This window comes from Triturus cristatus, chromosome 1_2 (genome assembly GCF_964204655.1).
Source record: "Triturus cristatus chromosome 1_2, aTriCri1.1, whole genome shotgun sequence".
Lineage (NCBI taxonomy): Eukaryota > Metazoa > Chordata > Amphibia > Caudata > Salamandridae > Triturus > Triturus cristatus.
The window spans coordinates 1,114,151,900-1,114,179,853 of NC_140580.1; the positions used below are offsets into that span (position 1 = coordinate 1,114,151,900).

At 46.1% G+C, this 27,954-nt stretch overlaps 1 protein-coding gene and 1 long non-coding RNA gene across 6 annotated transcripts in view; one reads left to right on the forward strand and one right to left on the reverse strand.

The window, feature by feature from the left end:
* The window catches only part of LOC146868780 (uncharacterized), a 62,286-nt gene extending 49,805 nt beyond the window's left edge, over positions 1-12,481 (forward strand). Inside the window, exons 3-5 of one of the 2 annotated variants that reach the window (XR_014964084.1) lie at positions 1,053-1,183; positions 1,289-1,467; positions 10,598-12,481. This is a non-coding gene — a long non-coding RNA (uncharacterized LOC146868780). Of the gene's footprint in view, positions 1-1,052; positions 1,184-1,288; positions 7,149-10,597 lie in introns of those variants that run through there. The other variant, XR_014964078.1, reaches the window with a different exon arrangement.
* NR6A1 (nuclear receptor subfamily 6 group A member 1) overlaps positions 1-27,954 on the reverse strand; it is a 927,754-nt gene that overhangs the window by 715,986 nt on the left and 183,814 nt on the right. The gene's annotated exons all lie outside the window — the stretch shown is intronic.

Consider the following 27,954-nt stretch of genomic DNA (forward strand, 5'->3'; position numbering starts at 1 on the left):
TCGGGATTACACAGGTGGCATTTGTAACTCCCCCGTGTGTTGCGCTGCATCTGGGTAATTTAAATAAGTTTGCTGCCTTCAAGCTGACCTGTGACAGGAAAGACACATCATTTGTTTATTGCGCACATTCACACAACTACAATGATTATATTAGAGAAGCTTCCTCAGCACACGTTATCTTTCCCACATCGTGCGCGGCGCCCCTGGCTACTCTTAAGCACAGTTTGGGAACCACTGACCTATGGCATGAGGCAGAGGTTTGGTGTATCAAGGAGAGGTTCAAACACACCACATTGGCCATCAATTCCCTGATCCATTGGGTATAGGAACCCTTTGGCAAGGTGTGACACTACCATGTTTTATAGGGTAACGGCAGCCTGTGGCATGAGGAGCCATACTATGCATCATGAGGTAACACTAACTTGTGACATGGGGTAATATATGAGCAGAATGTGATGGACAAGCCTTTGGACGAAATTAGGGCCCCCTGATGGTTTGATTGGTCTTGCTTTACACTGTTGTACTTTTTAAAAGGCGTGGCCAGGTCCATATCTATTGCTATTCTAATGTACGAATTAGATAATGTTCTTATTACAATCTGTGGCAGCCATGTTTTTATTCAACAAGTCCTATCTATGGATGCCCTTTGTCTTGTCCTGCGTAAGCACTCCTTTTTTAACCTTCACTTAGCTCCCCAATACCTGCACCCCCAAAGTGGGCGAGTTGATCCTTTACTGTTGCATGGGTTTCATTCCATGGCATTTGAACTCTTCCGATCTAGACTGAGATTGGCTGCCACCTGTACGACGTCCTCAACTGTGATGGCAAAATAGCATATATGAATTACAACGAAAGGCTGCCTGCACAGCATGACTCAACCACCCTGGCATCAATCTAGGCAAAGTAAAGTGCTAATGTTACTATGCAGTTTTAACTAAAAAATAATGTAGTGAGCGAACAGGAAATATGTCAATTATAGCAATTCTTCATGTATCTAAAAAACAACTTGTAAATGTTTGGTAATAACCACTTCAACCTGGTTCTCGTTTCAGCCCGCCCTGTTATGTTGGAACGTTGTGTTTCGAAGCCACATAACATCTGGAGCAGATTTGCAGGGCATCTGAGGGGTGTTTTGGAGAGATAGCCAAGCCCTGTCGATTCTTCTGAGGCGGGAAGTGTGCGAGTAAGTATTCAGCTTTGTTCGCTGCTCAGGGATGGGCCCAATCTCAGTGGGTTTCTCTCCGCACCCAAGGTTTTCTTTAATTTTATTCTGCTCTTCATTTTGCAGTCACAGGTCATGTGCGGAGAGGAAGCGGCTGCCATATTTAACATTACTGCTTACAGGAATGGCAGACGCTGATCGTTTCCAGCTGGACGGCCTGCGCTACCGAGATGGTCTCAAAAGTCACGATGAAAGAGACCGTGTTGGCATCCTGCCTACTTCTTGCAGCAGAGTCGACCGCAGTTGTAGGTTTTCTGGCGACAGCCGTCTCTGGGACCCATCATTGCATTGGCCACCTAAAGTAACAGTCACTTCCTGTCTGACTCCTACCCAATCCAAAGCCATCCTAGGCATTACTGCTCTGGCCCAACACGCACGTTTCAGAACCAAGTTCGCCTGTGTAAGGTGTGAGCTGTTCATCCCGTAGCATACTCATTTATATACAGACATATTTCTATTGTGCACACGTAGCTGCAGGGCGGGGGCGCAGATAGCCATTAACGAATCAACAGTACAGCAACATAAACCCAAGAGCTTCAATGATCGAGAGCTAAGAGCACATGAGTAGGACAGTTTTTTTTCTGGGCAGTAAAGAGTGAGACAAAGGGGTACAGAGGTTCTGGACAGTGCAAGGGAAGACTCAGTTGGGAGTGGAAGTCTTTCTAGGTCATTTATTTCAGAGCATAGTGCCTTAAGATTCCTTCAGAGCACTACGTGTGGTATGTCTAGGATCTCTTCATGGTTGGGCAGATACATTCAGCGATGGAGGTTTGTTGAAGCTGTACGCTGACTGCAGAGGAGTTTGATTTGTAGGTGTTATTGTGGCTTCAATGGGGAGCTGGTGGAAAGAGGAGAGGTGACGCTTGACATGATTTAATCCTGTGGTCCCTGTGGTGATCTGGGGAGGGGGGGGGGGGGCTTTAAGAGTTGCAAGACTGGAATTAGAAATGTGAGCAGCTGTGTGTTCCTTCACCAACACCAGAGCTTGATTCATAAGAAGGAAAGATCCCCACAAATGCAAACCACCCCACTGACATAGGATTGACTCACACCTGTCACTGGCCAATCTGAAACCGGTTTACTCAAGGTACAGCTTCCTCTCCACCACTAGGGGTGGAGTACACAATGAAAGAGAGCAGGACTACACACAACACCCTGTGCCCTCGCCCTGTATCCTTGTAGCTTGCATCCCACACGGATGTAGAAACCTACTTCATCCTTTAGACTCTATCACTTAGTGCGATACAAAACTCCCGAATAAAAGAAATTAATAAATTCACTGGCCATGGGAAGCCGGTATGGAGCCCACGTGCATGCCGCATCGCCTTCCCAGATCCTCGTATGCCCTAGCCTTGCGAGTACAGAAGAACTGGAGATGCAGCCCTGCTCGTTACTGTCCTCCATCTGCCACTTTACTTCAAAGTTATCAAAGTTAGGGAAATGAGAAGGGCCTTAAATTGGGTTTAAATCTGGAATTCACCCACCACTCAAAGTAACAGATTGTACAGTTGAAATAAATAACCATTAAACCTTCCCCATCAATGGGCCGTGAACGAAAAGTACGAAAATGTGAAACTACGATAAGAAACCACAGTAATCCACCGAGAATCCACCCCAGCGGTAAGTCCACTACCCCATATGAGCAGATCCGGCACTTCTCGCTTGAGGAGACTTCTGTAAGTATGACTCATGTTTTGTTAAAGTCCTGCCAATTTCAGTCCGAGTAAACTCCTCTGGCCTGGGAAATCCTGCACGCGTTTCATAATGGAAAGGCTTGCGACTTCCACCGCTCCAGGTATTTGCTGACCTCAGCACTCCTGGGCTCAGAGGCGAGCCAAGTCCAGCCGCTTCCCCGATAGCTTCAGTGAACATTCAACGCTGTCGGTGAGTTTTGGATTAAGTAGAAACCATCGATCGTTGACTGTACCTTGAGGCGCATCGCAGGCATCGCGGTAGTAAGAAGGTGCAAGGTAACTGGACTGGATGCATTTGAGGTCGGCCATCGATGAGGTATATTTAGCACGAGTAACCCGGACGAGCCTACCCAGTACTGTCCAACGTGGATAATGTGTACTTTTGGGTCCATCAATAGTATATGTGAAGCACATGGTTACGAGTGTGTGTTATTTGTTACACTTTTTCTCAATGTTTATTGTGGCTAAGCTTCATAAAGCACCAAGGTCAGAGCAAGGTGCATTAACAGCTCTATTTGAAGTGTGTGCTATAATATGCTATGTATATATCTATGACGTGTTCTGCTGAATGTATATCATGTAATGTTTTTTCAATTTCGTACTTAAAGCCTGGATGACCCAAAGCAGAGGGTGGCCAATTGGAAATTAGGTCTCATGACCCTATGGCCTGGGTGCTTGTATCGCAGAAAAGGAGCCCTATGGGTCTAGAGAGGGCTGCTCCCGATGCCCGACGCTTTGGTGGTTGGGTGTTCTTGTGTTGTGTGCGCCTCACACCTTCGACCGCTAGCTTCTGGATGTCAGTTACTCCATCCATGTGTGCATTTGGTGTGGGTAGAAGATGAGGCAGGGCCTGGGGTTGGTCTTGCAACCTACAGCCAATCCTCTGTGTTCTCACTTGTGTTGAGGCGATGGTGTTGTACACAGTGGGTTTAGCCTGTTGGGCGTATTCCTGCGCTGCAACCCCCCCCCCCCCTCCCCCTGTTTTCAGCTCCCATATATTGCTTGTGCTGGATGCAAACTGTGATGGTGGTGCAGTTTCTGTAGGTCTTGCTTTTCATCCCTAGTTGATGGGGTCAATTCACGTCCCCCAGGCCTAGGTGAGAACTTCTCGGCTCAGTATTGAAATGCCCGGATGTCAGTCTATAGGGTATCCCAGTGCTGGAAAGACGCACCTGGCAGTCATCAATACATTATCTAAAAGGCTCAGACTCTCCAGATGTCATTCACTGAGATCCACGTATATATTGATGTCTCCACTGACCGTGCAGGTGTAATGCAAGCGAGGCCGGAGAACCCTCCGAAGCCCCCGCTCAGCCAGCAGTAATCTTTGTAATGCTGTGCATTGCCGAACGCAAAGCCTGCTAGTTCCCACAGAGGCCCCCGCCCTTCTCTCAGTAAATGCTCTCTTGCCAGCCCATGCAGACAGAGCTGACATCAGTCTCCGTCAGTCTTTCATCGGTAAGTGCACCCTCCCAAGGCCAACCTGAAGATCGTCACTGCGGATCCGCAACAATCGAGTCCCACTTTGCATTGAAAATGCTTGAGAAATAGATTTCAAAGGATTTTACAGCGCTGGGAAAAAGACAGCGCTTTAAAACCGATCAGAAAGCACAAAAGCAATGCCCTGTAAGGCCTTTCGTTTTAAGGTATATGCGAGTGTTGACTGAACACAGCAATCCTTCTGCATGGAGAAGACAAGCCCATAAAAGCTGTGTTCAGCAGACAAAGGTTCACACGTGGTCAGGGAGATAAAAAGCAGCAGGAACTCAGTAATACTCATTCCATGATGCTTTCCCAAAGGACAACCCACCCCCAGCAACTCATTCCGGCCTCTAGGCACATGCATGCAAGCGCAGCCTTTTTGACTCGCCTACCGTGCACCTACCAATGTGTGCTGATCCAATTCCAACGCACGCCCCGCTTCTAAATCTGGACTGTAAAAAACCCACCGAAATTTAAAAAAATCTTGAAGCCGAAAAGCAAGAATCCGACAGCGCCAGCCCAACATGTCGTCAGTGTCTTCCTTCTTTTCCCTGTTTTTTTACCTTTTTCACCATCCCCAGCCGCCACAGAGTGGGGTGGGAGGGGGTTCACCTATTCTTTCAGGGCAGGTGCCACACTTTCACATCTACTGCTTTTAAAATTTCATGAGCATCGGCAGCTGTGACACATCCTTGTCTGGCACTTGCTGCCACACAGCAGGAGAATTCTGAATGATGCAAATGTAAATATGGGCACATGTAGAAAGAAGCAGGGCTACAAGAACAAACCAGAGTGGGAACTTTGAAGGACCCTTTCCACTAACTAACTTAAGATTGTCTCCTTTGTACCAAATCCGTCCACCATCGAGATTTCACCACTCTGCTAAGACTAACTTAGAAGTGGGACTCTGCGATGCGCATATGACCTGATGTCACAGCACCCCCTCCACAGCAGACCTATGCACGCATGTAAACATCTGGCCATGTGTTGCCACCTCACCATTACAGTGCTTTGCCAATGTACCCCGTTCAGAATAAGAACAATGTAGTGGAGGTATATCACTTTCTACCTTTATTGTGGCATTGCAGTAATCTTAAATACATATGTTTAATCTTAAAATCTTGCCTCTACTAATGCTCCTTGCTCACAACGCAATCCTACATTCGGGACTATAGCAGGTATAAGGCTTTCCTGTCACCATCAGTGTCCATTAGACATCTCTGCTGGCACCACCACGCGCACAAGAGGACCCAGATCTATGGCTCGCCGAGTGGTGGCACCTCACGGTACCATTCATACTTCAACATATACCAACAGTGCACATTAGACACAAACCTGGCACCTGTGGGCTTGCAACGAGTCTCTCAGAAATACAGCTCTCTAAGCGTTGCCTGCTCAGCAGCACATTCATACTCTCTCAGCAGTCCACATTATCAACCACCCAAAGAGGTACACTTAAATACATGATACCAGGCGCGGCCGGTACAGGTTAGAGCGGTGTGGCAGGGCGGGAAGTCGACAGATGATGGGATAGGGGAAGTAAACTAAATTTTAAAAAACACTTACCTTGCACTTGCTGCATCGCCCCGTCGGCAATGCGGTGAGGGCAAGGTAAGTGGTTTTATTGATTTATTTTATGTTCCCTATCCAGTCATCTCTCGATTTCCCGCCCCCGCCTCACCGCTCTTACCTGTACCAGCCGCACCTGCATTATACCTACATGCATACAACATTACATCAAAACACAATCGCAGAAGGTGCCGCCATTCTTTAAAGTCACTCCATGTTGAGCAGTGGACAGATTCGTGTATCCGAGCAGCCCTGCTTAATGCAGATAATGCTTCACAGGGATCCGTAAACAGGCCTCGGTAACCCGCTATCCAATATCATCCATTACGAAACACGATGAAACACAACAACGTCAACAGATCTCTTTGAGGACTCGCAACAAGAATCCCAGAATAATAAGGGGCGCCCAGATTCCAGAGGTGCTGTGGGACCGTACGAAGCACGGCTACGTCAGAGTTCCATCATTTCCACTGAAAGCGAAGCCTCTTGACTCTCTTCATGCCGGATTCTTTCTTTCTGTTTCAAGCACCCCTTATGGTACTCCAAGTCAAAGCTTTCTAAAGTAGCAGCCTCCTTCCATCCCGCATCTTATGATACACTTGTCTAAAGGAAGTTGTCATGGTCTTGGTGTGTGTAACCTGGTGGGAGTAAAGACAGTCCAAACCTGGTGGGAGTAAAGACAGTCCAAACCTGGTGGGAGTAAAGACAGTCCAAACCTGGTGGGAGTAAAGACAGTCCAAACCTGGTGGGAGTAAAGACAGTCCAAACCTGGTGGGAGTAAAGACAGTCCAAACCTGGTGGGAGTAAAGACAGTCCAAACCTGGTGGGAGTAAAGACAGTCCAAATCTTGTGGGAGTAAAGACAGTCCAAACAAGGTGGGGGTGAAGACAACCCAGACAGGAGTTGGAAGAGGGTAATACAAATTGAAATTAGAACCCAATGCAAGAAGGGGTAGCAAGAAGGCAACCTCGATAGGAGTTGGAAAAGTCCAATCCGAAAGGAAGGTAGGAATCATGGTGGGATTTGGCGCAGTCTAGAATGACCGACAAAATGAGCGATAAGCCAGTGATGGGCAACGAGTTAAACAATAAGAGGATATTGCTTGTTTCAAATAGTGGTGAAGTATTCTATTCTGTATTCATCCTTGTTTTTTGGAGAAGGTAAAGTCTGATTTTAATTGAGCTTTCATGTTGCTGGTTTATTTTTCTCTGTGTCACACTTCTTTGCATTGTGGGTGCGACGCAACCTTCTACCCCAATAGAACTACATTGAAAATAAGGAATATTTTGGGAAAATAATGTTATTTACCTAATAAATATAGTTCCTTGCATAATACCAACATATGCACCAGTGCTCCACTCTCAATAGGACCATATTATACTGGGCGAAAAAGCTAAAGTTGCGGGTGCTCATGCCGTGCAGCTTGAGTAGTGGTCCGCAGCTAAGCAAAGTGGTTTCGAGCAGGTCACGGATTTCTCTTTCTTTAGTTCTTCTATTGACCATATATACAAGTTACAGGGCTTTACACCGCATTGAGCCATTCATGAGCGAGGGCAATCCTGGGTTACCATAGGCTACTGGATGATTACATAAGATGTACGTTAAGAGGTAGTCGTGGGTTACTAGGCATATAGTGTACATTGATATTCTGAATGGCATTTTCCACACTCCATTCAATACAGGATCACGTTCTGCTAAGCTAGGGCAGGAGAAAATAACTGGAAGGGGGGGAGGGGGGGAGACACTCGCCTGGAAAGAATGATTGACGCTGATTATCAGTCACAGGAAGAGCTCTCATTTCGAATACTTCAGCCCTTGAAAATAACAAATTTTCAACCCTCAATGCCATACATGCAAATACCTCTTGGTAATGCTGCACTTGGGTAATTACAGGACCTTGGAATGTTAACTGACGGCATATCTTTCGGCTGTTGAGAAGATCAACCGGTGATCAGGGCACGCAAGAATCAATTGGAATTTAATAAATTACACCTATTTGTAATGTACGCAGTGTCGCACCCGCAGACGTAGCTCTCCCAGCCCTGACCACAGAGGACACCCATTCAGCAGCCATGAACGTTGCGCAGAATGTTGTTTTAGCGCCAGTCAAAGCCGATTGTGACTCAGGTACGCAAACAATCCAAGGTAAACATCTAGCGAGGTAAGAGAAGTCTATTGTTCCAAATCGTAAAGCCACATCATAAACAAGGTCACTCTACGCCAATCGTAGATATCAATAAGAAGCTATAACAAATTCACATTGACATCGCCGGCAAAAACCTAAACGCTGTATAGCGAGCTCGTGAACTGCTGGCTATACAAGATATTTTAGAATCAATAAAAGGTGCATTCCTGGCATTTAAATGTCTGTGAGAAATGAGAATATGCCCTGAATGGCAAGTTAGAAACAAAAACATACACATCTATTTGTATACTTGAACACTTGCTGCCTGCCGCGGCAAGGGTTCAAGGCTCTCTGTCAGCCAATCAGAAGAGCCAGCTCTCAGGAAGAGGATACGCAGGAATTTTTATAGAAAAGAGTTTTTGAAGGCTGTGAGCCTCTACCAGGGAGCCTTGGGTATGCAATGAACTGTCCGCCTGCATAGAAGGTGCAAACATGCAGATGTTTAACTCCGAATCCGCTTTTCATTATCCGCTTTCATCTTTGAAAAAATGTGCAGAATTGGAGTTGAAATCTTAGTTCATGAAAGCCATTGCCAAGCACTACTGTGGCCTACGATAAACACCGATGGTTACCATCTTAGTGACAGGAGGGTTTATAGTCCAAGAGAGTATATCAGATGTAGTTCATAGATCGGATGTAGTTCATAGATCGGTAATAAATTATCTTCTATTGATCATGTTGTTAATTACGTACATTTATATATGAGAGGTGAGTTTTCCATGCAGTAGACACTCAAACCATTGCCTGAAAATGGCCAAAATGAGAGTTTATGGGATGAAGCAGTGTACTCCTTTCCAAACCTCAAACAGCTGAAGATGCAAATTCCATAGATGCAGATTTTGTTGTGAATATATGACACAGATTGATATATTTAAATATCCTTGAACTAGTTGTAGGTTTTAAATCTAAACATTAATACCTACAAATTGTGATACAGAAAACAATTACTGAAATGTAAATACCTACATCACTAGGTATCACAAATATTCTAACAATATAGTCCCAAAATACTAAAACAAAATAAATAATTACAAAAAACAAATTAATTTGATAACGTTTAAACCGTAAGCCGAAATATGCCTCCATGTCCTGAACCATATGCCTGACCCTAACTTTAGCCAAAATATATGACTCTGTCACTTAACAAATTTGACCCTAAAAGTAAAATTAACACAAGCCTTGTGCACTGGCCCGAAGACTGATGCTAATCAGTTTAAATGTGGATAGGAGAGAAGCAGCATTTGTAAGATCAAGTACTTCAAAATGAGTAGTTCAAATTTACTTTTTTAGCATTCGTCTTGCAGCTATTTTCATATTATCTCATATTGGTGCATTTCCCTAACTGGATCATTGATCACTGTCCAGAGAATGATTATAGCTGATTTGATGCTATACAATTTCAATGCAATGGTTTTGAGAAATAATGTAAGTGAAAGCCAGCCTATTAAAATGTAGAAAAAAAGGTCAGTCGCCACCCACGAAAACTCTAAGTTTTCCAAGCCCTCTTATGTTGTGAGTGTAAAAGAAAAGGGTTACTTTCTACAGCACGATAAAAAGTGACTTGACAAATTTTTACAGACAATATTAACATCAGGGTTTCATATTTTGCACATAGACAATATGGAAGACAAATATTATTTATGTTTACCATAAATCGATATTCTTGCATTCTTTTCGTCTTGACCCTATATTTCCTCTCTGGTTAGAACAGAGATTTAAATCGCTTCAGACATTCACCCGAAAGGGACCTGCAGTTCTATTCCAGGGTTATCAGTTCAATAAAACACAATAAATAGGACTTGGGCATGATCCAACCCACTGACCTCAAACTACCCATCTCTGCTACAGTAAAATCTATTTTCCAACCCTATTCTACCAAGCATTGGAAATTCCCATAAAAGGAGTACTTTGGCTCCAGTCTAAATCAGAATTTATTAAAAGGGACAAGGCAAGGAACATTGAACAGTTTATGTCTTTCTTCCCAAGAGAGGTTGGCAAGTCAAAGTATACACTTGTCTTTGTGGCTGTGAAAGCAAGGCTCACATGTTTTATTCTGAGAGCCCCACATGGTCAAGGAGAGCTCCCATCACATTGTGTTTGCAAACAGCAGACTGTGTCCAGAAGAGGTGCTTATGCAAGCCGCGTGCGGCAATCGCCTCAAATGACCCCAATATTGCAACACAACATTTGAATTTGGTGTATATAGGTTGACTGCAAATGTGAATATAGTGGTTCGGTCAAACTAAGAAAAGTAATTGGTGAACATATAGGGGGAAATTCCCCAAAACATTTATGAGTCTGGGAAGTAGTACTGTAGGAGTTCTCTTTTACATAGCCGTGTATGTTTTTGTGAATCCGTACCGAAGCATCCAACTTGATAAACTGCAGAAAGGGCACAAGCCTTTCTAGCTGTACTAATTGCATATGAATATTCCTATTTCCAAGGTCCTGGGGCCATTGCCAAACGCTTGTAAGTGTGCCTGAAACTGTACGTACTACAGGAGAACTCTTACTTCTGCTTACATTTCTTGTGAATTGTCCCCATTGCTTGAGCCAATAACTTCGGAACAGCCATCACCTGGAATAGACTATTCATCGATCATTGCTCTGTGGCATAGAACGGCTGCATGCACACGCTTACTCTGGTGGCCACACTTCTTGCAAAGTTAGCGGCTGCAATCCACATTCATTGCTGTCGGTGGGTTTCACTCTATATCAACTCATTGACCAATGAATGCAAACTGCGGACCAGAGAACAGAGCTCCATTGGATAACACGTGAGCGCCGAGGACTGCATGGAACATTGCTTTGGCGCCAAGGACACCTGCATCGGATCGAGCAATGCTTCGACATCGAGGACAACTACTCTAGACAGGACAACTGCACATGACAGTGTTATGGGGCCAAGGATAACTGCCCCCGCCAACGGCAATGGGCAAAGCTTTGCAATCCATGATCTATGACCCTTGGTTTGTTTTTAATACGAGGGTGAAGTTTTGTGCTATGTTTGCGATGTTGTACGTCTGAGTCCCCGTGCCCACCAGTGTACTGGTCTGTGTGCCATGCTATGACACAAGCAGCGCTTCTGCTTTGCACTTTTGCTTCTCAGAGTTGCCTCAATAAAGAACCATGGTAGTCCTATCTGAACTGGCCTGCTTATTGACTGATGTCTACAAAGGTCTCCTTTCCCCTCAAGCCTGCCATTTATTTACAGGGCTCCACTGCGCGTAGATCTTGCGTCTATGATGTCGCTTGGCTGCTAATGAGGCACTCAGCAGCCTTACAGGGCAGATTTCATGTTTAGTAATGAGAAGAGCCGGTCCTTCCCGCCAACACAGAATGAACTAGAGGGCAGCGACGAGTGGGCAGCAGCCGAGCCCGATCAATGGGTGACGCGCACGGCGCCCACCCCTCATACGTTCAAGATGACTGAATGCGCTCATAGATGGATGAATATTGATCGGCTTCAGGGTTCTGCTTTCATTCTCAGCCCTCACACTCGCCCTTTCAGAGCCACTCCTGGGCACAATACAATCTGGAGTGTGCATGTCACTACCAACCACCACAACGTAAAACACTGCCACTAACAACCATCACAACATAACACTGCCAGTAACGGCCATTACAACATAACACTGTCACTAACAACCCTCAAAACATAACACGGTCACTAACAACCATCACAAGATAGCACTGTCACTAACAACCATCACAACATAGCGCTGTCACTAACAACCATCACAACATAGCGCTGTCACTAACAACCACCACAACATAGCGCTGTCACTAACAACCACCACAACATAACACTGTCACTAACAACCACCACAACATAACACTGTCACTAACAACCATCACAAGATAGCACTGTCACTAACAACCATCACAAGATAGCACTGTCACTAACAACCATCACAAGATAGCACTGGCACTAACAACCATCACAACATAGCAATGTCAGTAACAACCATCACAAGATAGCACTGTCACTAACAACCATCACAACATAGCACTGTCACTAACAACCACCACAAGATAGCACAGTCACTAACAACCACCACAACACAACACTGCCACTAACAACCACCGCAACATAAAACTACCACTAACAACCATCACAACATAGCACTGTCCTAACCACCACAACATAACACTGTCATTAACAACCACCACAACACAATATTATCACTCCGGCTTAAGTAACTTAGCTCCCTCCACATCGGGTGAATATTTCACTCTTGCGCTCAACACAATTTCTAAAGCGCTTTTATGCCACGTGGTTTACTTTTTTTTTTTTTTTTTTTAAATCAAGTGCATATGATAACGTTCAAGCCAAACCAACTGTTAAATGATGTAATTTCTGGCGCTTTTCCTGAATTTTAAAACGGATATATTCTGAAAAGCAGTAGTGGTTATATAGTGTTTACTGACACATAGTTGCAGCTGCTAAGCGCTTAAAGGAACAACTTTTGGTTTCGCGGTCATGTCATGACCTCAGGAGAGTGAAAGGCTTTGAAGATACAACTAAAGGGCTGCGTACAAACCTCAGCTACAGGGCACTGACCCACTGAACTATCTTACAAGGGAATACGACTTCATAGCTATGACTGAACAGCACGTTGTACATAGTGAACTTCCACCGATGCCATTAACAGGTGCTCTTGTCACCCAGCTCCAGACAGCTCATATTCTCAAACCAGTCCAGAGTGGACGCCCTTGGATTCCACCCTGTGACCTTCGGGTTCTACAAACATCTGCTTTAGGGGGCTCTAAGGTACACTACTCCACTGATGCTAGCGTGGCACGAGGCAAGAAGTTACAGGATGTCTAACTCTCCATGCCCTACACTTTTTACTGCATATACCAACACCTGTGTGCTACATCAACAATCCCACTCACCCCCCCCCCATTATCACTACACACACTGTACCCAAACACATGCACCTAAACATCTCACACCACATTTACGCCAACCTACCTCACCTACACATCACAACCTACACCCCAAGCACATATAGTTGTCTCCCGCCTGCCAGGCAGTTTGTGTCCCTTGTAGCAACAGAAGCAAGTTGCAGCGCATCCCATCTTCACCCTCGATGATTCACCCCATGCAGCCAATCTACACACCTCCATATTGCTTCTTCCCCTCCCTCCCCCATCTGTTGTCCATGGTGCCTTTTCCCCTCCCACCATTCTCTGTTGCTTCTTCCTACCCACCCGTTGTCCATGTCGATTTTTACTACCCTCCCACCCTTGACCGTGTTGCTTCTTACTACCGTCCCACCCTCCACCCTGGTCCGTGTTGCTTCTTACTACTGTCCCACCCTTGTCCGTGTTGCTTCTTACTACCCTCCCACCCTTCACCCTTGTCCATGTTGCTTCTTACTACCCTCCCACTCTCCACCCTTGTCCGTGTTGCTTCTTACTACCCTCCACCCTTGTCCGTGTTGCTTCTTACCCTAACACCAGTCCACCCTTGTCAGTGTTGCTTCTTACTACCCTCCCACCGTCCACCCTTGTCCGTGTTGCTTCTTACTACCCTCCCATCCTCCACTTTTGTCCGCGTTGCTTCTTACCCTCCCACCGTCAACCCTTGTCAGTGTTGCTTCTTACTACCCTCCCACCGTCAACCCTTGTCAGTGTTGCTTCTTACTACCCTCCCGTCAACCCTTGTCAGTGTTGCTTCTTACTACCCTCCCACTGTCAACCCTTGTCAGTGTTGCTTCTTACTACCCTCCCAGCGTCAACCCTTGTCAGTGTTGCTTCTTACTACCCTCCCACCGTCAACCCTTGTCAGTGTTGCTTCTTACTACCCTCCCACCGTCAACCCTTGTCAGTGTTGCTTCTTACTACCCTCCCACCGTCAACCCTTGTCAGTGTTGCTTCTTACTACCCTCCCACCGTCAACCCTTGTCAGTGTTGCTTCTTACTACCCTCCCGTCAACCCTTGTCAGTGTTGCTTCTTACTACCCTCCCACCGTCAACCCTTGTCAGTGTTGCTTCTTACTACCCTCCCACCGTCAACCCTTGTCAGTGTTGCTTCTTAATACCCTCCCACCGTCAACCCTTGTCAGTGTTGCTTCTTACTACCCTCCCACTGTCAACCCTTGTCAGTGTTGCTTCTTACTACCCTCCCACCGTCAACCCTTGTCAGTGTTGCTTCTTACTACCCTCCCGTCAACCCTTGTCAGTGTTGCTTCTTACTACCCTCCCACTGTCAACCCTTGTCAGTGTTGCTTCTTACTACCCTCCCACCGTCAACCCATGTCCGTGTTGCTTCTTACTACCCTCCACCCATGTCCATGTTGCTCTTGCCCTGCAACCACCCTACCCTTGTCTGTGTTGCTTCTTTACTCCCACCTCCACCTGCCAGTTATCCGTGTTGCTTTTTGCCTCCCATCCTCCTGTCATATATGTTGCCCCTCCACCATAAGAGCAAATAAAGCGATATGCTGCAGCCAGACCTGGCTGCCTCATAGTGTTTTTAGGTCTCGCCTGACCCAGCGCATGCGCTGGTCTGGCGAGACATTTTGTGAGGGCTCCAAAAAGTGCTACCAGGCCAGCCTAGACCTACAGTGCATGAGCGCGGGCGCGCACGTCGCGCTTTACCGCTATTACTTTCACTTTCGCGGCCGCACAGCCGCTTTGATGTTTGATCGCGATCACTTTCGCGGCCGCTTTGATGTTCTCCGTGAGGCTTCAATAGATTGCAGCAGTTAAAACAAGCATTGGCATAGCCATAGGTCTCGCTTTAGGGACCTAATAAGTGTTTAGTTATGCAACTGTTGCATGGCTAAACACTTATAAGGTCCCAAAGGCGAGACCTATTGGCTATGTCAATGCTTGTTTTAACTGTCTTGTTGCCTTCCACCCTCTGTTGTTCATACTGACCGTTCCTTCAAGTGTCTGTGTTGCCCACCCGCAATAAGAAAACAAATTACTACACCGCAGCCAGCGCTGGCTGCCTCTTAATGATTTCTTTCTAACTTTCCTTTTAGCCGAGCTGCACAGGCACGCTGCTGGTCACCATGGCTAAAAGACATTAGCAAAGCCAATAGATTTTGCACAGGTGAGACCAGTGCTTAACTGTAAAAGAAATGAGTGCCGGTGCCCAAAGCTCTGCTCAGAAGCCCGTGGCCGGTGCAATGACATGCTTGCACACCCAATGCAAAGGCTGCCTTCTCTTTATTCCACCTCAAGACTCTTTAATCCTCCTCCAGACACTCTCTGCCCCTTTAGCTTCCTCTTGCAGATTCCCGTTTTCTCCCTTTAAAATAGTTTTTCCGTCTGTCTCTTCCTCCGTCTTTCCTTTTTTTTCTTCTATCTTTCTTTCTGTAAATGTCTGAAGTGGAAAAACAAGTGCTGGTCTCCATAAATGAGGGTCTATGGCCCCCAGGTGCAACCACCAGCTCCAAGTAAGCACTGGGACATTTCTTGTTAGAAATTCTTGGTAAATGAAAATAGAAATGACAAAATGTGTTTATAAGGAATGCAAAAAGTTCATGTTCGCTTTCTCTTCAAAAAGGGACATTCTGTGTTAAAATAAACAGAAAAATGTGAAAAATTCTCCAATGCAACAAAAAAGATAGCTCATTTTTGTATGGTTTATTACGAAATAAAAGCAGCTGAGTCACTGATTTAAAAATATCTCAATAGGGAAGGGAAGCACTGATAACGAATGTGTGATGATGTACAAACTATGGTGGAAACCATCCTGACAGAAAAATATACAACAGGCACCACACAACCCCATGTAGAGTGAACCCCTCCGTTGTACGCAGTGTTCAAGCAGAAGGAGGGGAACAGGGCATACTTACGCCTGATTTATGAAACATTTAGTCCGCGTCGGCGAGGTCCTGCAGACACTAGCCATACGATTCCCAAAAGGCATCTTCGCTGTCGACGTACTGTGGCATGTGTTGAAGCCAGCCCTGTACCCATGTGCCCACTTCCACAGGACCCATCAATCATGGGATCACCCTAGTCACACCTTGAGGAACTTTGCGTGCACACGGAATCCAAAACTCTCAGCAGGTGCCCTTGAGTGTCCTTCAGAATCGAGATCTCGGACCTAGAAGCGATCACTGTGAGGGTTTATCCAGTAGGGGCGTGGTTAGGTAAGGCAAGAACCTTTTTTTTGTTTTTTTAAACCTACCCCAGTGGGTGCGCTTTTAGCGGGTTTCAGGGAACTGTAAGACGGAGTGCAGTAACCCCCAATAATGTATATCTCAGTCCAGACTGCCAGGATATGTTCCTCAGTAACCCAAGCAAGGGGTGTTACTGTACTTCAAGGTCCCCATCAAGAAGTGCAGTCCACCTATGTTCACAGGTGAGCATAGGGCAGCCCAGACCTAAGAGTGGAGAGCCTGCACAACCTATAATGTTATGTTATGGTGACTTGTAAAGCGCACGGCGGCCCCAGCAAAGGTGTGTCCCGGCGCTGAAAACTAAAACACTGCACAGCTTGTAGCAGAACAGGACAGCTTATAACGGAGAGAAGAGGAATGTTTTCACAGCGTCACGGAAAGGCAGATAGGTCTTTATACTGCGGAAAGAACTGGGGAGCACATTCCAGAGTTTCGAAGCCAACACACGGAAGGAGCTCCCTCCAGCACGAGCCCTCCTCACCCTGGGGACAGCCACAAGATTCTGTCCCATAGAAGGAAGTTGGCGGGAGGGAATCTAGAAAGTATGCAGATTGGTCAGAATATATGGAGATTACAAAAATTAAGGATTTTAAAAGTAATGCAGAGGGCGTTGAACTCTAGGCGCAAGGCCACGGGCAGCCAATGGAGGCGGCGGATTGAATTAGAAGTAGGACGCCTCCTCGGCAGGCCAAGGAGAGCTCGAGCCGCTGCATTCTGAACCCTTTGCAGTCTGGCAATCTCAGACTGGTTGACCCCCAGATAAAGGGAACTGGCATAGTCCAGTTTTGACAGGATCAGGGCCTGGACGATAACCTGCCTAATAGGAGGTGTGAAAAAACCCAGCAGAGGTTTGAGCCCCCGCAATAGCCCAAAACAGGTCCCTGCCACCTTCTTAGTTTGGGTTCGAAAGCAAAGGGCGGTATCAGCCAAACCCCTAGGTTTTTTACCACCTGTTTAGGAGCAGGTGCTGGCCCCAGCGTGGCAGCCCACCAGTGCTCGCTGCACAGTTCTGCATCTCTCCCCACCAGCAGTACCTCAGACTTGCTGGCGTTGAGCTGGAGACAGTTGGCAGTCATCCACTCCGAGACGGCCTCAAGATCGCTACGGAACTTACAAGCATCCAGAGTAATGTCATCTGAGAGTGTGACTACCAACTGAGTATCGTCTGCGTACGATACTACCGTGAGCCCTCTGTTCTTAGCCACCATCGCCAGTGGTTGAACATACAAATTGAAAAGGGTAGGGCTCAAAGCGGAGCCCTGCGGTACCCCCTGCTTGTTGGCATAAACTCCAGAGGTAAAGGGAGGGGCGGCAACCTGGAAGGTCCTTCTGGAAAGAAAGGAGGCAGACCAATCCAGGGCGGCGACCGCTATACCCACCTCCTCCAAACGCCTCAGCAGGATCTGGTGGGAAACTGTGTCTACGCGGCACTGAGATCAAGCAGAATCAGTTCCAAAGAATGACCCTCATCCAAGGCCCATCTCAGATGTTCGGTGACAGCAAGAAGGGCAGATTCTGTACTGTGAAGCCAGAAGGGCAGATTCTGTGCTGTGACCAGCACCAAAACCATTCTCAGAGGGGTCCAGTATGTTATTTTCCTCCAGATACCCCGTCAAGATGGTATTGACGTAGACCTCAGAGATTTTAGAGACCCAGGGCAGGAGGGAGATGGGGCGGAAACTCTCCGGTTTGGCCGCATCCATGTTAGTTTTATTTAGCAGAGGGACCACCCTAGTGTGTTTCCAAGTGCTCGGTACGACAGCTGTAGAGAGAGAAAAGTTAATCACATGGATCAGCGGAGGAATGAGCACAGGTAAAATTTTCATTGCACAGGCCGGTTTGAGAGGATCAGACGGGGAACCAGACTTGACTTTGCTGCATAACACAGACATTATCTCATGGGCGATGGCAGGAAAAGTTGTCAGAGAGTAAGAAGTAGGAGGACGAGCCACGAGGACAGAACCAGACACGACCTGAGGGAAGGATTTATAGATCTTCTCCACCTTTGCCACAAAGAAGGAGGCCAGAGCACCGCATTGCTCATAAGATGATATCGGAGTAGCAGTCAGGGCTGTAGATGATTTCAGCTCTTTCAGTATCGAAAATATACTTTTAGATGGTCAGGGAAGGGGTGTCTGGGGAGAAAGGGTAAACCTCCCATGGTGCTTATTCAGAGTGTACCCAAGTAATGGAGGAACCCATGCGTCGAGCCGTCCATCTCCAAGAAGACCTCTTTGGATGTGAATGGACCATCCACAATAAACCCATTCCAGCGTTTGGTCTCATATCCCACAGCTTTCCATCTTGTGCACCGTTCAGTTGCACTGTCAGGACAAGGAGCAGCCTACATTTAAAACCATGGGGTGGACAACAATTACTCTGTTATTTGGCTCCCAACCAATGTACACTTTCGATAGGTTTGAGACCCGTCGGAAGCTCGGACAGTAAACACTTTGAATAAGCAGCTTGCATGTAGTAGAAGAGGCAGGCGGGTCTAATTTTGAGGTGTGGGGAGGATGAACTGTATTGAACTTGCCCACTGCGTTGGCCAGTCACCCCCACATAATGCTGCAGGTCTGGGGTGTCCATATGGCTTGTTGGGGGGGGGGAGGGGAGGATCCCAGCCTATCAGACCTTCCTTACCCCCTTCATATCAGCAGTGGCGTGTGTTTGGAACTCCTAAAGTATGACACTCGAGGCTACCAGCTCGGCCAGGAACAGACGAAGACTTCAGAAAGAATAATACATGTAATTATCGAGACAAAGACATTTCATTGCACCATTACGACCTTTCATGATTAATTAAACCCATCAATGGCAAAACTAGGAACTGGGCACAAATCTAGAAATTAAAGGGAGTTGGGATTTTATCTGCTTTTGTTGAAATGGCATATTTAGAAGCTTTGCCCTCTCAGCACCCGCACTCCTGTACGCCCAGACTACGGAGCCAAAGGACACCTCTCCAATTACCTACCAGGGTTTGACTGGACTCATACTTCCACCAATCCTCAACAAGTACTGGCATAGCCAATAGGTCTCACCTTTGGGACCTTATAATTGCTTATCCCAGAGTTATAGGCTTTGCCAATGTCTTTAAGCTATGTTGTAGAGCAGTGTGGCTGCTGACCAGGATGGTGAAAAGTTATAATAAAAAAGTGTTCAAAGCATTTTTGTTACTATATATATATATCCAATAAAACTTTATGTACAACTGAACGACCCTTTAAAAAAAATAATTAACATAAAAAATGTATTTTTGTTTTTTTTGTCTTTGCATCTTGTGATGAAACTAGTCTCCAACAGCCTTGATTCCAATTGAATTGAACTATCTGGACCAACAGCCTGATAAATTGTAAAAGCAATAGAGGGCAGTATCACGAGTTGGCACAATAGCCAGTGTAGGCCCTATTGTACACTCTCCGAGAGCAATCTCTGAATAGCACTTCCAGCCAAATGTTTCAGAGCATTCTGGGATTTGCAGTTCTGAATTCATACTAAAGTAAACAAAACCATAGGAATAAACATGTAAAAAGGAATTTGGAGTGAATGCACTGATCAGGCTTTGACTGTGAACCCTAGAGCTCTGACAGTGAGGGGAGCGGACACTGATAGCTCATACCAGTGGGTTATCAGTGCGTAGTGTCGAGAGCCTGTATGGCTTCAGACCATAAACTGTGCTCCAGTGCTAGATCCATGCTTAAAATTCACCAAATCACATAAAAGAGATTTCAGAGGGCAGAGAGCAAAGAACGGCACACTCGCTCCCTGCCACGTGAAACGCTGCATCCCGCTGCAGTCCTAGTTCTTTCTGGGACGAGGTCTGAATCGCCACCATGTAGTTCGCGGTACAGTGAGTCGCAGGCACATAGCGCTCTCCTCGAGCAACCGGAAGTGTGTCGGTGATGGTAACCATGGTAACGACCTCGTTGTGCAGTCACTCGCAACGCAATGTGTCTGCGGAACCCTATCACGTATTGCGTCCCCAAAGTGTAGCAGAAGGTTTGCAGCGTGGCCAATGGCCAGACATACCTTGCGGTGGAGAAATGCGTGTCCATAAGTGCGTGGCTCGCGAGCCATTCCAGTGGCAGCTGAGTCTATCTCAAGGCACACAAACTCCCCTTTATTCTCAAAGCCCCAAGTCATTTACTGTCAAGTACTCAACACATGATGAACATCAAGGTGTGCAAAATCTTTATAGCGCTGGAACATGATGAAAGGCCTCAAGAGGCACTGAGAATTCGAGCTTATCATCAAGGCAAGATGAAGCTAGGAGTGGAGACGCCATGATATTGCGGAGTGAAATGTTTGCATTGCTCTCAGTACCTCTACGCGCTTCGGGAAACGGAGCAGAGTCACAGTATGATAAATTCAAACTGCACTAAGTGGAACGTACGGCAAGCGCCAGCTTCTTGTGCTCGCTGCCCTCCACCGCTGCTCTGAGGCTCCTTAAGTTTAAAGTGAAAGCAGCACCTTGCAGAGCTAAAGAAAGGTGCGCAGCCATGCTGTGTGTTGTAGACTAGTGCTCAGCTCTGCCACTCCATAAATGTAAAAAATAAGTTCCAAATACATGTCATATAATAGCAACAAGTAGAAGAGGACAAGTCCCGGGTGCGATCCATGGGAGTCAACAATTGGGGGAAAAAAGATGGGATAAGATGCCAGCATTATCCAATTCATGGATATCGTAACCACGAACACTGGACAACAAGGCACCCAAATCTTCCTCGGAGATCTCAATCTTCACTCGAATGACCTTAACGACTCTGCAGTGAATAGCCTCAAAGCATTCCTCACAGACCTCAGCCTCTTCCAAATCTGCGACAGCCCCACACATAAGGGCTCCATCCTAGACCTGGTAATTTCCAAAGCCGAATCTATTCGATTGAATACTACCCTCCCATGTGATTGGTCGGACCAACATACCATCACATTCTTCATCAATGAATTAGTAAAACTATATTCAGGCCAACCCATGAAACCCAAAATATGGAAACGAAACTTTAAAAATGTCAGCACGGATCTACTGACATCCTCTAGCGCCAACCTTTTGCTTCCCCGAAGGCCTATCTGATGTTCAAGTGCTAACAAATCACTACTTCACCTCTATAACCACAGTCATAGGCACAGTTGCTCCCCTGCAGCTGAAGAGGCCCTCCTCACAAGACACCAAACCATGGTATGACGGAAGTCTCTATGATAACAGACGCTCCTTAAGATTAATTGACCGCCAATGAAGATCATCACCAACCCCTGACCACCTTAAACGATTAAGAGCTACCAGAAACTCCTACAATAGAAATATCCAAAAATCTAAATCCATCTTTTTCAGGAACCAATTAGACCAAGCCAAACATGGAACCAAAAAAATATTTGAACTAGTCAAAGCACAATCTAAGAGCTTACCCTATCGCCCACCCCCCACGTTGGCCAAGCGCACTACCCAGTTGCGAACAATTTGCCTCCTTCTTCACTGGGAAGACAGAAAACAATGACGGACCTACTTAATGCCTTAGTAACTCACTCTGACACCCACAAGAGCTTCCCACCTCCCTCTTTAGCATGCCCTAGCTTATGCACACCAAAGTTCGCCCTCAAAAATAATGCCAAATGGTCCTTCTTCAATACCTATACAGAAGAGGCAATTTTAAAAGTTCTCACATCATTGAACCCCTCTAACCACTTCACCGATCCGCTTCCTGCAAACTACCTCAAAGAGTTCACACCACTGTTATTACTACTGTGGTCCAAGATAATCAATTCCTGTCTGCTTCAAGGACTTATCCCAGAAAACCTTAAATCTAGGCTGGTGTCCCCCATCCTAAAGAAGCCAACAACAGATCACATCGACTTAAACAATTACTGACCAATATCTAACATCCCAATACCAATTCGGCTTTCGCGCAGGGCACAGCACAGAATCGGCCATGACCCATGTAGTAGATGACGCACTAAAAATCCTAGACCAAAACGAAGCCTGTCTGCTAATCCTGCTTGATCTATCTTCGGCATTCGACACCTTCAAACATGACAATCGTCTGGACCTTTTGAAATATAGAATGGGATTATCAGGATCAGTTCTAAACTGGTTCACTTCTTTCCTCCAAAATAGATCCCAAAGATTCAAGGTCAATCAATCCCTATCTATGGCCGTTCCAGTCACATTAGGTGTACCACAAGGCTCATCCCTCTTACCCACACTCTTCAATCTTTTCATGGAACCACTCACCATTATTCTCAGCTCCTCAAATATCCAATATCAAATGTACGCAGACGATACACATCTATACTTAAAAATCGCCTCTCTGGAGGACATAAAATCTCTCAACTCAACAATAAATTCAGACTTGGCTGGTGGAAAATCACCTGAAACTAAATACCCTCAAGACTGAATTCCTCCTAATTGCTCCACCCAACCAAACATCCATCATCGAAGAATGGCTTCAACAACTAACAGCGCTCAACTGCCAACCTCATATCATTGACTCAGTGAAGTCGCTGGGATTAACGCTCGACAAAAATCTAAACATGCAGAAACATATCAGTGCCACAACAAAAGGAGCAAACATTCAGATGAACACTCTGAAAAAATGAAAACGCTTCCTCCCCGCAAATTACTTCAAACTGGCAGTTCAAGCACTAGTAATCCCAAGACTTGACTATGGAAGTGCAACGCTCTGCGGTCTCCCCAGATCGACAACGGCCCCTCTAAGAGCCTCACTCAATTCAGCGGCCAGGCTTTTTACGGGCTCAAAAAGAAATTGACACATTACCCCAACCTTATAGCTCCTTACTGGCTTCCTTTCGAAGCTAGAATTCAACTAAAAATAGTCTGCATGACCCACAAAGCCTTACATCACAATACTGCGAGCTACCTGGCCCAGAAACTTTTGCTCTCTTGTGGCAACAGATCTTCTAGAAGTTCCAACAATCTTCTTCTGAAACCACAACGTTTTGCCAAAAAGAAATCATACAACCGTGCCTTCTCTGGAAACGCTCCAAGGATTTGGAACGCACTGCCCCCTGAAACCAGACGGAATCCCTCTTCTAACTCCTTCAAGAAATAAGTTAAGTCTCTACTCCAAAGGAAATTCACATGATCATTTTATCTAATTCCCACTATGGATGTTTTTGTTTATCAAGACTCAATTTGTAACTCTCTGTATTCTTTTTTAAATTTATTTATTTATTTTGAAGGTTTTATATAGCGCGAACAAGACACTTGCAGGTATCAGAGCGCTTTACAGGAGTAGAAATCGGAAACAAAAACAAAAGAATTCAGAGTCAAAAATGGAGTCTTGATAAATAAGACACCCATAGTGGGAATTAGATAAAATGATCATGTGAATTTCCTTAGGAGTAGAGACTTAAATTCTTTCTTGAAGGAGATTCAAAATGTACCTCCGTTAACATGTGCGTGAATGCCTAGCGGTGCACAAATGTATTATTTTCTATGGAAAATGTGGATCATGGAGGTTTTCTGAGAGGGAGTAGGAACAAAGCAACTTATGCAGCACAAAGACATCTGCAATGCTGGCCCTGACCTCCGCGGCAGGAACAGGAGCTTTGGAGACACTGGTCGCAGTCTCCGGTGCATTCAATCTGTTCTTGGCCACAGTGTTCAGGTAATGTGCCAGCTTGCCATGGATGGTACCGGTGAGCGGTGTGTGCTTTGCACGGTGGGTTGTGAACAGACTTTCGCTGCTGCTACATTCTGCACCACACATGAGCAGAAAGCTATTACCAATGGGGTGAGAGGGTTCACCACACCGTGAAGTCACCTACAGACACCAATAAACACCAAAGCATCTATCTGTGCTACTGCATCGTGTTTGACTTAATGGCAGATATCACGCTAGTGAATTACCGCTGCTCCCAGAAACACCTTGAGATTTCCAAAAATACAGCGAAGCACCTTAGAAGCAAAAGGGTGATCGGTATTTCGAGCCGAAGAACTAGAACAGTTTCCGCTGACTGGAGAGAAAAGCCTGCCTGTCTTAGAGGATCAAACGATATAGGCTGGCATCTTTGCTAAGGTAAATCTTTCTATGTTTCTATGTTTGCACACATACTTAACGGCACCAGTAGAGAACAAGCATTGGCAAAGCCAATAGCTCTGGCATGGAAGCCAGTCTTTTTGGCTTTGCCAATGCTTGTTTTGTTTTGCCATGGTTTCTGCAATACTTTATTGTTGGGAGATTTGTGGGGCCCCTATCGACATAAAAAAAAACCACAAGGACTAAAAGCAAAACTATTTTTTGGTTTCAAAAGCACACATTGTCTTCCATGCACTGTTTCTTCTTGTGGATGCGCTCCTAGGTAAAGAAGAGACTACCATCACTCACAGTGGGGTTAGCCAATGGCTGAAGTGGGCTGACCCACCACCCATGCTGTACGGTGTAGCGGCCAGAAGAACTGTGAATGGTACAATAATAGACCAATGATTGTAGAAGGCTAGCTAGAAGTCGCGATAGGTTCAGTATATTATGTGTGTGATTTTAGTAAAATCAAAAGGTCTTGGCTGATCCCAGACACGCACATAGAAAAGGGGACGCAGAATCTAATTTAAGTGTACTAATGGTACTAAAGCAGGGGTTTGATGCAGCGGCGGCTGGTGCAGGTAAGCGCGGTGAGGCAGGGTGGGGGGAAGTAGACAGACGAAGGATAGGGAAAATAAAATAAATAAATCCTATTCTGCTGTCTGTCGACATCCTGCTCCAACGCACTTACCTGCACCCACTGCCGCTGGGTAGATGTACGCCTGTTGGCAGTGGCTGAGGGGCAGCACAGACCTAGAAAGAGAGAGTGAGTGCAGTAGAAGGACATTGAGTGCAGTAGGAGGACACTGTAGGTGCAGTCAGTTGGGGGGCAGGTTCATCAGGGGAGGAAAGTTAATGTTGTGGCTACAGGGTGTCGGAGGTGACAAGCACTACTGGTGCAGTAGGGGTCTGGAAAACAAAGTTGCGGGGTTGAAGGGCGTTCCTCTCTCACATGGACGTAAGTCCATACTTTGGCCCAGAGAAGCGCCCATTTGTAATTTATAACAAAGGGGTCATCATTCTTGCATGGGGTAGTGTACGAGGACAGGGGGAAGAAGATCAACCAATGAACCCATGGGCAGACTGGCCACAGAGACACATTTCTGCCTGGTGGAAACATGGATAAGCAGGTGTCAAGGGTGGGATATCCTGTCATTGTGTGGAAGGACAGGTGCATATTCACAAGGAGCAGATGGTGAAACCTAAAGAGGCCTGCCTCACCTTTGAATATTTCAGACAGTCAGCGAGTGCACAAGAGGTGAGCACGCATCCAGGGTCCATGTGGCCTGGCCCAAGGCATTCACTGGTAGTGTGGGTGACAAGGATTCGAGTCGGAGAATAGTGGAGAAGGCAAATGGGAAGGAGGTCAGAGAGAGGGGGCACTAGTACACTTGAAAAAAAAAGGAAAGAGAAACCAACCTGGGCACCCACCACCCTCGGTGGGTGGTGGATGGATTGGCATACAGGCACAAGGCTCACTCGTACAGCCACCTCCTCCCTTGTGATTCTCACATCAGCATGCCGCGGGTGAGGAGCCATAGAGCTGCTTACTCCCAGATAGGTGTTTATGATGGGTGGGCTTGGGGCTGACAGATAGCAAGCACTGCGACTGGCTCCATGAGAGACGCACGGGAGAGAGGCTCTATCTAAAGGGTGCAGTGGGAATGGACTACAGCAGACAAACCCTTCTCCCCAACCTATCTGAGCACTGGAATAGAGTGGCAACCACCAGGGGTCGACGGGCAAGGAGAGATGGTGACTTACCATCCTCATACCCAACTGATCGCCCATATCGTTTTAGTGGATCTTTAATCGGATGCTTCCATGGCCTGCCCGCGCACCTTTAGGACTCCTTATGCTCTGCAGCGATGGAGCATGTGGTGGAGTAGAAGCAGATCCCCTGATCCTGCCTGAATGTGAGATGGAGAATGAGGTGGAGTGGAAGCAGATCCCCTGATCCTGCCTGAATGTGAGATGGAGCATGTGGTGGAGTGGAAGCAGATCCCCTGATCCTGCCTGAATGTGAGATGGAGCATGTGGTGGAGTGGAAGCAGATCCCCTGATCCTGCCTGAATGTGAGATGGAGCATGAGGTGGAGTGGAAGCAGATCCCCTGATCCTGCCTGAATGTGAGATGGAGCATGAGGTGGAGTGGAAGCAGATCCCCTGATCCTGCCTGAATGTGAGATGGAGCATGAGGTGGAGTGGAAGCAGATCTGCTGATCCTGCCTGAATGTGAGACAGTAACAAGTGACCGGGCAGTTGTGGTTTTAACTGATTCTGGATCACCATACACCCTTATTGGAGACGAGACCTGGAACAATAGATATGATCAAATAGGACTGCATTGTTACCATCCAATATTTACCCCGGTTGCTATGGTGATGGTGGTGACTAATATGAATGGGTACGTTGGCATGTGGTTAAGATTTAGGACTAGAGAGACCATAGGCAAAGTATGGGTGGCCAAGCATGGGAATAACTTGTTAGGGTGGAGACACCAGTGAGATCTGGGGATTACTGGAAATCCAAGTTCACCCAAACCCAATAAGGTCATGTCTGTCATGAATCGCAGTGATCACAGTGACACTGTAGAGAATTTTAAGGAGTTTTTTTTACAAAGGATTTAAGATTAATAAAAAATAATTTTGTAGGATGAGGCTGAACCGGTTGTACACACAGTAAGAAAAATACAGAATCTGATGACGGCTGGGCAAATTGCTGAAACTAGGTGTCATTGAAGAGATTGCACATTAGGTGGATTGAACCTGTGGTGTTCATGCAAAAGATGGCACTAAGAAAACTAGGTTGTGTGTCAACCTCTGCAACCTAAATACAAAATATCTGGCTGGACCATTAGTCTTTACTCACAATTTAAGACTGTCTATGTCTTTGGGGGGAGAGGTGGCAAGATGTTTAGTGCGATTGATATCTCTGTTGCGTATCATCAAATTCTTCTTAATTATTAGTACAGAGCACTGACTTAGTTTGTCAAACCCATAGGAGCTTTTCAAGAGTGATGAAGTTAGTGTAAAAAAACAAACATAATGTGTTGTTCTTTCAGGATGATATCCTAATATACAGGAAGGATAAGGAAGAACATGACAGAAACCTCTATACATGCTGATCAACTTAAGAAAAAGTGGTCTAACCATGAAGAGAGAGAAATCCAGATTTCGTATGGGAGTGGTATCTTACCTTGGCCATACAATGTGCGGAAAAGGGGTATGCCGCAGTCTTGAGTTGGCAGACTCTATAGTGCAGACACTCCCTCCTCATAATAAAAACCTGGTCCACACTTTCCTGGGCGCAGTTCTGTAATACTACACATTTATACAGATATCTCTAGTGTTGTGCAACCTTTAAAGTTGTTACTGAAAAATGCCAGCTCATTTCTTTGGTCCAAAAAGTGTCAGGAGGCATTGTGTGTGGTTAACTCAGAGATAGGAAAAATGCCTAATTTGGGACATATCAATGTAAGGCGAAAAACAATCTTGGCCATCTATGCCAGTTTCAAGGGGCTGGGTACAGTACTTTCCTAATGTGTTGATCAGGAAGAATGTAGAATTGCTTTTGCTGCCCGCTCCCTAAACAGGGCTGAAGAACCTTATTCTGTCATT